This window comes from Musca autumnalis, unplaced genomic scaffold, assembly GCF_047663935.1.
Source record: "Musca autumnalis isolate F117 unplaced genomic scaffold, ASM4766393v1 scaffold_1, whole genome shotgun sequence".
Lineage (NCBI taxonomy): Eukaryota > Metazoa > Arthropoda > Insecta > Diptera > Muscidae > Musca > Musca autumnalis.
In genome coordinates, this window is record NW_027411644.1 from 219,412,622 (window position 1) to 219,427,470 (window position 14,849).

The window sequence follows — 14,849 nt, forward strand, 5'->3', positions numbered from 1 at the left end:
ACTGAAAGGGGTTGTGTGTTGAATCGCAATTTAAATTAAAGGCCCTCGCTCATCGTGTTCATCTCTGTAGTGAAATTCTGTAATTCATTTTTCGGGTTACCGACAAAAATCTGTAAAATTTTAATTCTTATAATTTCGGTAGTAACGAAAATTTTCGGTAAATTAACAACTTCACTTACTTTTTATTGATAATTTTGCGTTTTAATTTTACCAAGTTTTGTCGGTAAATCAAAAAATGAGTTACAGAATTCCACTACTGGTCTAGATTCGCTCTACTCGGTGGAGCGCATGATAACCGTCGAACAGGACAGGACGTTGAACAGCGTAATATTTCTCCCAAACTTATTTTAAATTCGATAATGAACCATATTCTAAGTATCAGTTCTAATATTTTATACCCTCCACCATAAAACGGAGGGCATAATTAACTTCGTCATTCAGTTTGTAATACTTTGAAATATTCGTCGGAAACCGTATAAAGTATACATATATATTCTTGATCAGTACCTCCCGATTTTTGGTATTTTAATAGTTTTAGCTTGATTATCACACCGAAATGTGTTATTGTTATTTAATCTTCCTTCGGGCTACAAAACTTTTCCCCAGAAATTTGTCCGCACAGCCGTACGTTTTGATGTAGCCCTCATTATCCCATCAGAATGGCTGAAATTTGGTATTTTGTTTTCGTTGAGGCTACAAAACTTTTCTCCGAACATTGTCGGTGGAGGCCCCCACAGAACGGTACCTACAGATTTTGGGAAGTCTTAAGGTTTTAGTCACATCATCGAACCGAAATAGCTGGTATTTGGTATTATGTCTTGGTTGGCAGTACAAAACATTCCCGCTGAGAATGGTCCGTGCATACTTTCTGTATTTTTAGGGTTTTAGCCACATTATCCAACCGAAATAGATGAAATGTTGTGTAAGCTAAACCATACCGCTCAATGTGAAGTTTTTTAAAGGTTATTCTACTGAAATGGCAGTAACTTGGTATTTCGGATTCTCAGTGGGTAGAAAACATCGATGCCTCATATCATTAAACCTTGTTTTAAAGGTATTGATACTCTTCAGTTAGCACATTTCACTTGGCGATAGGAAACTAATTTTTTCAATTTTTTTCCATGCGGTACACAGAACTTAATGCCGTTCTTGCTTGTTATTTCTAGTTTTCTTTGTCCAAAAGATTTACGTCTTTGTATAGCCACCAAATTCTGGACATAGATATCATCCTCCTAAAATCTTGATTTCAGAAAAAATTTGAAAATGAGTAAAAATTTTAAAAATTTTACATTTTTTTGTAAATACGGTAAACTTTTAGGAATTTACTCCCACCATGCGCCGCGTATTTATACGCCTTTTCAGGAGGTCATCATGATCAATCGCATGACACGACCTATCCAACGCGATTGTTGGAACTCGACTCGAACTATGCTAATTTCGTTGTATAGCCGATGCAGCTTGTGCAATTTCTTTTAACGTTTAACCTCCTATAACCTTTTCCAACAGAGTGTTCCATAGGACTCCTTGTCGGGAACATATTTTGGTACTAAACCACTGGGAGAGGTTTATTACTATTATAACTGAGGATCAGTTAATTTCATCTGAAAATGCTTTCGGGAGTACCAAAATCAGATATGGCTTGGAATACTTTTGAACGTATAGGGCTGATGAAGGCAAAATATGGTAGTCAAAAAAATGGTAGGTGTCGATCTGCATCACTTTGTTCTTTTCCATGATTTTCCGCACTAACCGGTCTAAAGCTGGAGTGGTATAACCCAATTATTTCGTTCACAATAGGCTTTATTTTTTCGCTCAATATCCCTGACACTATCTTGTAGGCAATTGGGAAAAGACTTATGTCCCTGTAGTTAGAGCGAACAGTCTTATCTCCTTTCTTGTGGACGGGACACAGGATGATAAGGCTCCAATCACCGGCTTCGCGTTCTTCCTGCCAGATGGTGCTAATTAGCTGATGCATACACATTATCAGCGTGTCGCCTCCGGTTTTGAACAGCTCAGCTGGTAGGCCATCGGCTCCTGCTGCCTTATTATTCTTCTGTCGTTTTACTGCTGCCTTTACCTCATCTTGGCCGGGTGGTATACATTCAATACCATCTTGTGGGATTGGATCTGTGGTATAATCTTCATTTTCGCTAGTATTAGAAACCAACTGTTTGGAAGAATGCTATTTCCATTTTCCGAGCACACTATCTATATCAGTAACCAAGTTACCTTGATGGTCTCTACAGGAGCATGTACCTGTACCAAAGCCATCAGTTTGATGTTTTACTCTTAGGTAGAAATTTAGGAATTTATCCTAGCTCCTGTACCTCTCGATTTTTTCACACTCCCGCTTTTCCATTTCTCTCTTTTTCCTGCGGAAAAGACGTTTCTCAGAGACCAGATGTTTTAACCTCCGACCAACTACTAATCCGCACCCAAACTCATGCTTTATGGCATGAGAGCTGTACTAAAGTGCGTCACCTTTAAGTGGTGTTGCGACGCCTTTCCCAATCCATTAACATTCCTGTATAACAGTAATGTCGACCTTGTATTTTTCATGCACACCCCCCAATGAGTAAACATCTTATCTATAAAGACTCCGAACGTTCCAAGTGTAGATTCGCAGATCACGGTGCTTTAAACATTTGCGGGGGTTGTCAACTTTAGAGGGTTTTGAAATCTTGCCTTTTAGAGCGAAAATCATTTAATATTATTGAATTTCTCGTTGGAGTTGAGCTGAATGATCGAAGATCTTTGCAAGTCAAATAGGAAACCCGAAGAGATTCCCCACACAACCACCAAATTATGTGACCGAATTCGCTATTAGTTATGCCACTGTGGAAGTGGCTTTTTTAAAAGGACTTCGAAACTTATAACGAACCCAGCAAAACAAATTGGAAGTAGTGCATTGTGGACTAGTTCATTCACGGCATGTTTTGATGCAGTTCAAACGGAGTCGTGAAAAAAGCACTCGATTCCTCACATTTTAAACGCATTTGGATGCATTCCAAAGAATCACATCCATTTGTCACATTTTAACAACATCCGCATCACCGATGTAGCCAGGGGGGGCCCGGGAGGCCCGGAAATGATTTTCGTTCCTATAGGAAATTAGCTTATGTCACACATTTTTTAAGTTTTGATTAAAATTTTAAACTGTTTTACATTTTTCAAGAAATATGTGAAGTAGTTGGAAGTATTACAGAGAATTATTTAACTACATTGGTATACTCATTGTCCAACATATTTGAAAGTATAAAAATAATGAACAAGTTAGACTTTTTGAGCAATTTTATCCATAGTTTTTGTTAAGTTTTAAGGTGTTGTTTAAGAGTTTAATCGGAATTTTAGGCTGACTGTAAGTGTTACTGAGTTCAGAACAAAACGTTTATTTGTATTTATTGAACGTTTGTAACATATTACGTCCAATACTTTGGCTTATAAACAACATGCAGAAAAAAACATTTTTGCAATATTTTGTTTTTGAAATTTTTTATAAGAGCAATTCAACAATAAACGATAAAACCGTTGCTTAATCTTTGTGTTTTTTAGTGTTTGTATATTTTCTCTAACATGTTTTTATAATGAACTATTTTGAAATTCATATCTTTTCACATTCTTTATTATGTTTGAAATTTGCAATAAAAAAATTATATCAACAATTTTTTATGATATAATTTCTGTTCCACCGCAGTGTCGTAAATGTCTATTGGACAAAAGGATTTTTCCGTCGAATATTTACGTTTTGTTCGACCTTTCGAATGTTAATAAAATCAAGATTATTGAGCTTGAGGTCAATGTTTTTATTTTACTATCTGAACCCGGTGGGCTTCGCTACCCCGAATAAGGTAAAATTTAGTTTGACAAATTTATTTGTAGGCCAATTTTCATCACTCATTCCAACTTTCATTAAAATCGGGTATATAAAGCGTGTTTGGTGCATCAAATACATTAAATCGGTCAAAAAATATATATGGGAGCTATATCCAAATCTGACCCGATTTCAATAAAAATTGAAAAATTTATTTCTAGACCCAACTCCGCTACACATTCCAAATTTCATTGAAATTGGACATACATAGCGTGTTTAATGCATAAAATACATGAAATCGGCCGAACATATGTATATATGGGCGCTATATCCAAATCTGAACCGATTTCCATATAATTTGGCAAGTTTGGAGACATTATGTGTTACCATTCTATAGATATTTGCATAAAAAATCTAATTTTTTTGGAGGTACCTCCGATTCTGATGCTATATCTCCGGATCAACGCGGAATTTTAGAATTTTTTATAGCCTATGTTACTTTCAGGCCATGTCTCTAAAAATTTCAGGAAGATCAGTTCAGCGGTTTTTGAGTCCATAAACTTCAAACAAACAAACGTACAAACATTTGTCTACGTTATATATATATTGATTTATTACATATTATTTCCAATATTTCAAAATTACAATGAGTTTCATCTTCAGGGATTTTTCTGTCGATTATTCTTTGAATAAAACCAGAAGAAAACGTCATAGAAATCCACAGCAATTGTATTTTGAGAAGTACTTCCTTCGGTAAAGGACTTTGTGGCGACAAACGAAATCTACAAACTAATCGGAAACAGGTTCTTCTTCGTCAAAATCTCAACAAGTACCACTCAACTTTGCGGACAGGAATATACCCTGAGCCTGTGTGAATTGAAACTTTCATCTATAGACAGATCGAATAGCGGCTACACAGCCAAAATCCTTAAACCCAAAAACTATGTATTAAGAGATTTTCAGAAATTTGTAGCCATTTTCGGACGTATGAACTTGCAAACAAAATATGGATTTGTATCATTGATCACAAGTGTTGCGGAGGAGGTATGGAGAAATGGGCTGGACCGACATAGTTCATTTTGGGAGCAGATCTTATTTTGAGAGTCATTCCTTTTAAAAGATATTGCGCCCACCAGGCATTTCAGTTCGCCACAGTATAATTTTCACCTTTTGACCCTTGTGTCAGGAAATATGGAAAACATTATACCGCTCTAAATACAAGGAATACCTTCAGTAACAATTTGTAAAGATCCTCGAATAGACCTTAAACTGCACTTAAACAAATATTTTGAAGGTTTGTAAAGGAGGTACCCCAGTATGGCCCATTTTCGAGCAAAACTAAGTTTGGAAACAATATTACTAAATCCAAAGTTTGGAACAAATCTGTTGCTCCGTTCAAGAAAACTCGCATACCACTTTAGCTTAAATTCTTGAAATTTGGAGGAAAATACCAGAAGAAGTAGACCGAAAAGCACCATCTTCAAATTGTGTATATATAAGGCTCGCTGAAATATTGCGATAAACAAAGTTTGGACCAACGCAGTATCCGGATCGAAAGTTGTCGTGCGCACTAGCCACTACACACGATTGCCTTAGGTGTTCTTTACAGCTTTCAGGCCATTTTCTCTGGAAGTGTAGACTTGCCTGTGATTAACATGTACTGTAGTAATAGTAATATGACCATTGAGGTCTTAAGCTTACACAGCTTATTCAGGGAGGTCTTAAACTAACTACACTTCGCTGACAATTTTTGAAATACTCTGCGGAAGTTTGCCGAAAGAGTATATCGATATGGCCCATCTTCGAATTTGATCAAAATACCACGATGGCCAAATTTTGGACCGAATAAGTGGATCTGTTTGAGAATTATCGTGCTCTCCAGGCAGCTATCCAAACGAACGGACATAGCTAAGTCGACTCCAAGTTTTCTGAAACAGATTTCTTCCAAACACACTTTGGCCCTAAAGCCATTATTTCGATGAGGCACATTTTGGCTAAAGGCTAAGAGTATAAAAACATGTAGATTGGGAAAAAATTGTGTTTATGCATTTTTGCTAAAAGAATCTATAAAGGTATAGACCTTGGATTGGGCGACATAGTTTTATTTAAAAAGAATTTAGAACTGGATTCCAGAGTTTCCCTTGTTCCTGGTCAATTTATGAGAAGATCCAGGATAGGAAACCAGAATTTCTATAAGTGAAGTCTGACGATTGGACTCAAAAATTAGTCTATTGACAGATGCACGATTTGGCGACAGAATTTTTCATTTACATAACCGCGATTAGGTGCTGGAATTTCTTGAAGGATAGACTAACTATTGCTCAGCATTAGTTCTCGGCCTTCAGAAATTCTTTGTGATATGTAGACATCGGATTTTTGCATATATTTGATAATAATAATGTTAAGATATTTGAAAATGAAACGTTATGATATTTCTAAGGTTTTCCGATTGTATTCGCTTTTTTTTGGTCTTACCGAAGTGATATCACTGAATTTCATAACATTCACTGTAGCTGTGAATTATTTGATAAATGATACGCCCAAAAATATATGGGATTATTAATATATTCATTGACCATATATTAACTGCGACATATTGTCAAAAAAGTTCTAAAAACACGATAAAATTGGCCAAGAAGTCTTACGCCATTTGAATTAAAAAATAGTAATGAAAATTATTTCTTCAGTAAAATAAGTCTAAAATAAGGTTTACATCTTTGCTAAATAAGACATTTTCGCTAACATGAACTTTCAAAATTTTGGTCAGGTTGCCCCCCCCCCCCCCCCCCCCGAAATGAAATCCTGGATTCGTCCCTGATCTGCATGCAGTTCTACGGAGTCGTGAAAAAGGCACTCCAATTCCTCACAATTTAACAGCATCCGGATGCATTTCAAACGGAGCCGTGAAAAAAACACTCCATTCGATACATTTTATTAGCAGTTGTTAGAGATCAATATAAGTACGTAAATAAGTTTGTACATCTCTACAGGCAGCGGCTTAAAATTCCCAAAAATTTCACATTTCCAAAATTTTGTTATAATAAATAAAATGATTGCGAACATTTTTGCGGTAACTCACGAGTTCATGTCGAAATCTTAGCTGGTATTAGGAAGACAATAGCAAACCCATTTGGCAGATGAAGCAAAATAGTTCAGCTTGGATTAAATGAAGAGCGGAGAAAACACGTATGGTTGCGATTGAATAGAGAATTTGCATAATTTGTGTTGATGTAATAAAGTTCTTAATATTTTTGTTTTACACAAATAATAAATGCATTTTGTTTGTTCTGGGATATTTTGCAATGACTTGCACACATTCCGCAGAATGCCTGTATCAAAACACGTGCTTTGTACTGCATCCTATTCTACCCCAAAGGGTTAGTTAAAATGCAATGCAAAAGGGATAGTTAAAATGCAGTGCCAAAGGGTCAGTTAAAATGCAGTGGCAAAGCTTTAGTTAAAATGTAGTGCAATGCACTATAGGTAATTTGCCCTGTTTTTGAGACAAAAAATTAATAACAGCGGAATTAAAGGATTTTTTAACATTTTAAATTATTTATGTGTAAACGTGAGATAAAACAAAGATTTGTACAGAAAAATTCGGATATAACGAACAACGGTTATAAGCAACTACGTTTATAACGAACAAAGCTATTTTTTCCAATGCAATTTTCATTAGTTTTCTTATACACAACAAACTGTTGAAAACGATCACGGTAGTAAGTAACAAAAATGTTGTCCCCGCGAGTAGATTTTCCAACGAATTGTTGCTACAGTTTAGTATATTTTTTGAATATACGTTAATAAAGACGAGTTTAGTACTCCCTTAAACCGTATCAATGCTTAATCTATATATATAAAAGAGTAGTCTATATATATAAAAGAGTAGTGAGGTGAGTGACTGACTGACTGATTCATCAGCGCCCAGACGAAACCGCTGAAGCTAGAAAGTTGAAATTTTGGGTGTAGTTTGCTGTTGGTGTGTAGGGGTGAGATAAGGCTGGGTTTTTGGAAATTCGACCTAGAAGTGTACGAAAAGTACTAAAAGGTACTAAATATGGTACCGTTTGTATGAAATTTGGAATAAAGGTCGCTGATGGAGTGTAGGAAAGATGTACCAAAGGGTTTTTGGAAATTCGAACTACAAGGGTACGAAAAGTACTAAAGGGTACTAAATTTTGTACAATTGCAATTTGGGTGAAGAGATAGAGCTGGAATCCTGAAATTTGGAATGGGAGTCACTAATGGAGAGTAACAAAGAAAGGTTTTTGGAAATTCGACCAATTAGTGTACGAAAAGTACTAAATGGTACTAAATTTAGTACAATTTGGATTTGGGAGAACGGATAGAGCTGGAATCCTGAAATTTGGAATGAGGATCACTGATGAAGATTAACGATGAAAGGCTTTTGGAAATTCGAACTATAAGGGTACGGAAAGTACTAAGTGGTACTAAATTTAGTACAATTTGGACTTCGGTGAACGGATAGAGATGGAATCCTGAAACTTAAAATGAGAGTCACTGATGAAGAATAACGATGAAAGGTTTTTGGATATCCGAGCTATAAGGGTACGAAAAGTACTAAATGGTACTAAATTTAGAAGAATTTGGATTTGGGTGAACGGATAGAGCTGGAATCCTGAAATTGGGAATGAGGGTCACTGATGGAGAGTAAAAAAGAAAGGTTTTTGGAAATTCGACCAATTAGTGTACGAAAAGTACTAAATGGTACTAAATTTAGTACAATTTGGATTTGGGAGAACGGATAGAGCTGGAATCCTGAAATTTGGAATGAGGATCACTGATGAAGATTAACGATGAAAGGTTTTTGGAAAATCGAACTATAAGCGTACGAAAAGTACTAAGTGGTACTAAATTTAGTACAATTTGGACTTCGGTGAACGGATAAAGATGGAATCCTGAAATTTAAAATGAGATTCACTGATGAAAAGTAACGATGAAAGGTTTTTGGATATCCGAACTATAATGATACGAAAAGTACTAAATGGTACTAAATTTAGTACAATTTGGATTTGGGTGAACGGATAGAGCCGGAATCCTGAAATTTGGGTAACGATGAAAGGGTAACTGATGAAGAGTAACGATGAAATGTTTTTGGAAATTCGAACTATAAGGGTACGAAAAGTACTATGTGGTCCTGAAATTTGAAATGAGAGTCAATGATGAAGAGTAACGATGAAAGGTTTTTGGATATCCGAACTATAAGGGTACGAAAAGTACTAAATGGTACTAAATTTAGTACAATTTGGATTTGGGTGAACGGATAGAGCTGGAATCCTGAAATTTGGAATGGGAGTCACTGATGGAGAGTAAAAAAGAAAGGCTTTAGAAAATTCTAACTAAAAGCGCACAGAAAGTACCAAAAGTACCAAATGGTACTAAATTTAGTACAATTTGGATTTGGATGAACGGATAGAGATGGAATCCTGAAATTTGAAGTGAGAGTCACTGATGAAGAGTAACAATGAAATGTTTTTGGAAATTCGAACTATAAGGGTACGCAAAGTACTAAATGGTACTAAATTAAGTACAGTTTGGATTTGGGTAAACGGATTGAGCTGGAATCCTGAAATCTGGAATGAGGGTCACTGATGGAGAGTAACAAAGAAAAGTTTATGGAAATTCGAACTGTAAGTGCACGAAAGTACTAAATTTAGTACAATTTGGATTTGGGTGAACGGATAGAGCTGGAATACTGAAATTTGGAATGAAGGTCACTGATGAAGTGTAACAATGAAACGTTTTTGGAAAGTCGACCTATTAGTGTACGAAAAGTACTAAATGGTACTAATTTAGTACAATTTGGATTTGGGTGAACGGATTGACCTGGAATCTTGAAATTTGGAATGAGGGTTACTGATGGAGATTAACAAAAGTACTAAATGGTACTAAATTTAGTACAATTTGGATTCGGGTGAACGGATAGAGCTGGAATCCTGAAATTTGGAATGAGGGGTCACTGATGGAGAGTAAAAAAGAAAGGTTTTTGGAAATTCGAGCTCTAAGTGTACGAAGCGTACTAAATGGTGCTAAATTTAGTACAATTTTGATTTGGGTGAACGTATAGAGCAGGAATCTTGGAATTTGGAATAAGGGTCACTGATGGAGAGTAACAAAGAAAGGTTTTTGGAAATTCGAACTAAAACTGTACGAAAAGTACTAAAAATAGTACAATTTGGATTTGAATTAACGAATAGAGCTAAAATTTGGAATGAGGGTCCCTGATAAAGAGTAAGAAAGATGTACCAAAGGTCGAAAAGTCCTTAATGGTAGTGAGTTTAGTATGATTTGGATTTGGGTGGAAGGATAGAGCTGGAATCCTGAATTAAGATTACTGTTACTGTTACTTGGAATTAAGATTACTGTTAGGACGTAGAATTGAGATATGGAGGTAACTTTGGAAAATTATACTAATGTGCACGAAGCAGTACTAAATGGCACTAAATTCGATACAATTTGTATTTGTGTGAACAGATTACTGTTGGAGTGTATGATTGCTGTTACTTTGGAAATTCGTACTTATGGAAAAGTGCTAAATGAAACTATATTGGCTATAATTTGGATTTAGGTAAACGGAAAGAACTGAGGTATGAAAGTAGTTTTTGGAAAGTCGTGTACGAAAAGTGGTAAATGGTACAAAATTTGTTACCTTTTGGTATTTGCTATATGGTACAGAATTTTGTACAATTTGTGATTTTGTAAAGGGGTAGAACTGGAATTTTTAAATTTGAAATTCGGTATTGGATTTGAAATTCGGTATTAGATTAGCAATTGTTGTTTAGAGTGGAGGTAGGAAGGAGGTTTTGAAAATTCTTACTTATTTATACAAAAAGCACTAAATAGTACTATGATTGGTTTCAGGGGAGCATATAAAGCTGGAAAAGTGAATTGCGGTTGGGATATATGTTAAATATAAGGAAGTAAGTTTTGAAACGTTTAATTATGTGTACGAAAAGTTTGGTAACATGTTGGTACCAAAACCATTTTGGTATTGTGTAAACAGTTAAAGTGAGAAATACATACTATAGGGGAACGAAAAGTACTAAATGGTACTAAATTTGGTGTTGGGTGTAGGAACAAAGCTTGGATTATATAATTTGGACAAAAAATACGAAATGGAAAAATATTTGTTATCAAGAAATAATGTAAATAATGTACTAGAATTATGTAGTCAAACGTGAAGTATCTTTTAAAAATTTGTTTTTTGTATGACAATTTGGAAACGTGGTCCAATGCGACAATTTTGTTGACTACAAGGTTTTCACCTGATAATAAAAAGGCCTAAATTTAAATGCATCAAAAAATTTACCGTTATATACGGTTGACACACCCATGCACATTAAGTAAATTTTTTTTAAATAGTTTTTTTCTAACCTTTCATGCCACAAGTTCTGAATTTCTGTTGAAAAATGTGCATAAAATCTTCAAAATACTCTAAGTCTTCAAAATATCTCTTCTAATAAAAGTGGATTGAAGTAGTCATATTTTAAGCTTTTATATCCTCTGAGTATTCAATGTCCAAATGTAAAGAAAATTGGGGTACCATTATATGGGGGTATATTCGGAAAATTAAACGAACCTATTCGGGTTCTTGGTGAAACTGCTGAAGCTACAACCTTGAATTGTGAATGTGCGCTATTGTTGTTGTGAAGGGGTGAGATAAAGTATAGTGTTTGGAAATTCGTATTGGGAGGGAATGCTGTGTTAGTGAAGGAGTAAAACCAGAAGTCAAGTCTGAAATTTGCAATATGAGTGGCTGTTGGTGTATATCTGTGATATGAGGTCGTAGTTTTGGAAATCCGAAATAAAAAATATGGTAGCTGTGTAGGGTTGCGATATGGCAGATATGTTTTTTTGGAATTAAAGGAATTAAATCAATTAAATGATGGTATTAAAAATGGGTTTTAGTACAACCTCAGTCAATCGTCAGTGTTCACCACTTCCATATTAAATATGGTTCATATATATTTTATGCCCTTTCCGCATACGAAGTAGCGGGCATTTGCTAGTATGTAATATAGAGATAAAATAAAGCTTACTACTGCCGCACCGTTTATAGAAAACCACGGATATACCGAACAATTTGTCGCCATTACTTATTTTATTTGCAATGAAATTGTAAACAACAATATTTTTTACATTTATTGTTTATTTCCTCAAACCAAACTTCCACAATTTTAAGACTTTTTATTGAGAAGTAACCTAATAAAATCTCATAAATATTAAAAAACGGGCAAAATCGCGTTTTGAAACCTAGTAATACAAATGCAGAAGACTTTCAGTAATGTGTTCTAGGTGGCAAAATCACGGCCAAACACGGCCAAACACGGCCAATTTAGTATAAGTCTATATGAAGTGAGTTTAAGAAAAATAAAATATTTATTTCTGATTTTTTGTGTTTTTTTTCGCTACCCAAAATGTTTAAGCTATATTATATATTAAATAAATTCCTCTCGCAATTTCCAATCTATTCCATTTTACATATATTTATATTCGGTTTATTTTTCCGCGGTTTTAAATACATTGAAATATGCCTTATAATATATATTTTTTCAGTTCTTCTTCGAAATTCTCACTTTGACTGCAATTTAAACCGCGATAATGACGCTATTTTGAAAAATATCATTCATATTAATAAATTTTGATATGTTCTTTTTTCAACGCCAACTAAAAAATTATTATTATTAAAAGTAGCAAAATCGTCTTTTTGCCTCAAAAGCTGGGCAAATTACCTATAGTGCAATGGAGTGCCTCTTTCCGGGGTCACGCTCTTATAAAAAGAATGAGTGAAAATGCATAATTTAATGCACTTCCAAATCACTTGTACATATGATTTAACTGCCTCTGATTTTTCAAATGCACTGTGTTTTTTTTAGCGGCGGATAATTTTCAGTTTCAATCTACATGGCTTCCATGAAGAACGCTTTTTAGCGCTGCCTTCGGAAGTTATTAGTTTGCCTTTGCAAGCGAACACGTCATGATAACATTTTCATATGTTTTCGAGGACGTGGGCTCAAATCCTAGCGTAGCTCAAGATGGATCACCCCCCTACCCCCAATACCAAATTTAATATTAAATTCCAGCTTTAGTTATTTGCACATTAGTACTAATTTCCGCAACCTCTCTTTCTCCGCTCTACACATCAACAGTGTTCCCTATACCAAAATTCCGAATTCCAGATCTATTGATTTACCCAATAACTAAATGTACCAACTATAGTTCGTATCATTTATTGCGATTCCTACATAAAGTACGAATTTTCAAAACTACTTCCATACCTCAATCTCACGAGCATTAACCTAATGCCACTAATACCAAATTTCAGAATTCCAGATCTATCCTTTCATCCTAATCCAAATTGTACCAAACTTAGTACCATTTTTTAATTTGCGTACACATTTCCTTAACCAAACCATTATATCAATCTTAATTCTCATTCCAAAGTTCAAGCTTATATCCCTATCCGTTCCCATAATACTAAATGGTACCAAATTTAGTGCATTTTAGTACTTATAGTTCGAATTTGTAGAAACATCTATCCCATGAAGCAATGCATAAGGTGGAACAGTAAGACCAGCTGATTTCACACAATTTGTCAAATTCGTTGTTATTATGAATTAATCGTATGAAAACGTGAACAAAAATTATGACAGCTTGAAGTACTTTCAATCAAAATAGTTTTGTTGTTGTAGTTTCTGGTTCACCTTAATAATTACATCATGATCTATCCTACACTTCATTTGTAACCTCATTCCAAATGAATGAATTGTAACTCTACACCTTCGCCCAATACAAATGGTATTACATTTAGTACCTTATAGTACCTTTTGTCCCCATCTAGTACGAATATCCGAAAAACACACCCTAATCATTCTGATCCAGATTGACGTTCAACCAAAACGTCAAGTTTCAAGCTTCAACTGGTTTGTCCTGGCGTTAATGAATCAATTAGTCGACAACACTATGCAGCAAGGTTTCTGTGCGGTGGAAAATTCCTTTTGGAGATGAAAGCCCTTAGTGAGTATATTAAGAACCCAAAAGGCAATTTTCCCCATATGTCAAGTTTCTGAGATATCGCGCGATGAATTTTTTGAATTTTCGCCTATGATGCTTGAGAAAATAGCTTTATATCTCTGTTTGCCGTTATTGTAGCTTCGGTTTGAGATTACATATCACTGCGCGTAGATATGAAGATCAAAGCTTGGTGGGTGAAATATTCTTTTTGCCGATGAAAGTGGATGAAGTTAATATTATGAACCCGGAAGGACAGTTATGCCATAGGTCAAACTTCTGAGTTATGGCGTGTGCATACATTCTTGATGAACTTTAAGAGCACGACAATAAACCCGTAACATAAATTCCATTTCGCTATAACTCAGAAGTTTGACCTACGGCATAACTGTCCTTCCGGGTTCATAATATTAACTTCATCCACTTTCATCTCCAAAAGGAATTTTCCACCGCACAGACCTTGAGTTCCAATTTGTGGCACAGTGCAATTGAATCAATAACTCATACATATATTTTTTTCTATTTGTATTTTTATATTGTTTACTAATTTATTTGTTATTTTCTTTTCTTTCATGTTACCAATAACAGGTAAGTAATCATTCTGAAATGTATATGGTAATATTCAAAAAAGTTTTTCAATCGTTGAAGTTGAGGTTCACAATTTAATAAGTCGCGAACTGTTAATATCTATATATATAAAAGAGCTTAGTGATAAGTGAGTGAGTGAGTGACATGTATATCATCGCCCAGACGAAACCGCTGAAGCTAGAAAGCTGAAATTTTGACTGTGGGTTGCTGTCGGTGTGTAGGGGTGAGATAAGGCTGGGTTTTTGGAAATTCGACCTAGAAGGGTACGAAAAGTACTAAAAGGTACTAAATATGGTACCCTTTGTATTAGGCAAACGGGAAGAGCTAGAATTCTGAAATTTGGAATGAGGGTAACTGATGGAGATTTAGAAAGATGTACCAAAGGGTTTTTGGAAATTCGACTTATAAGTGTACG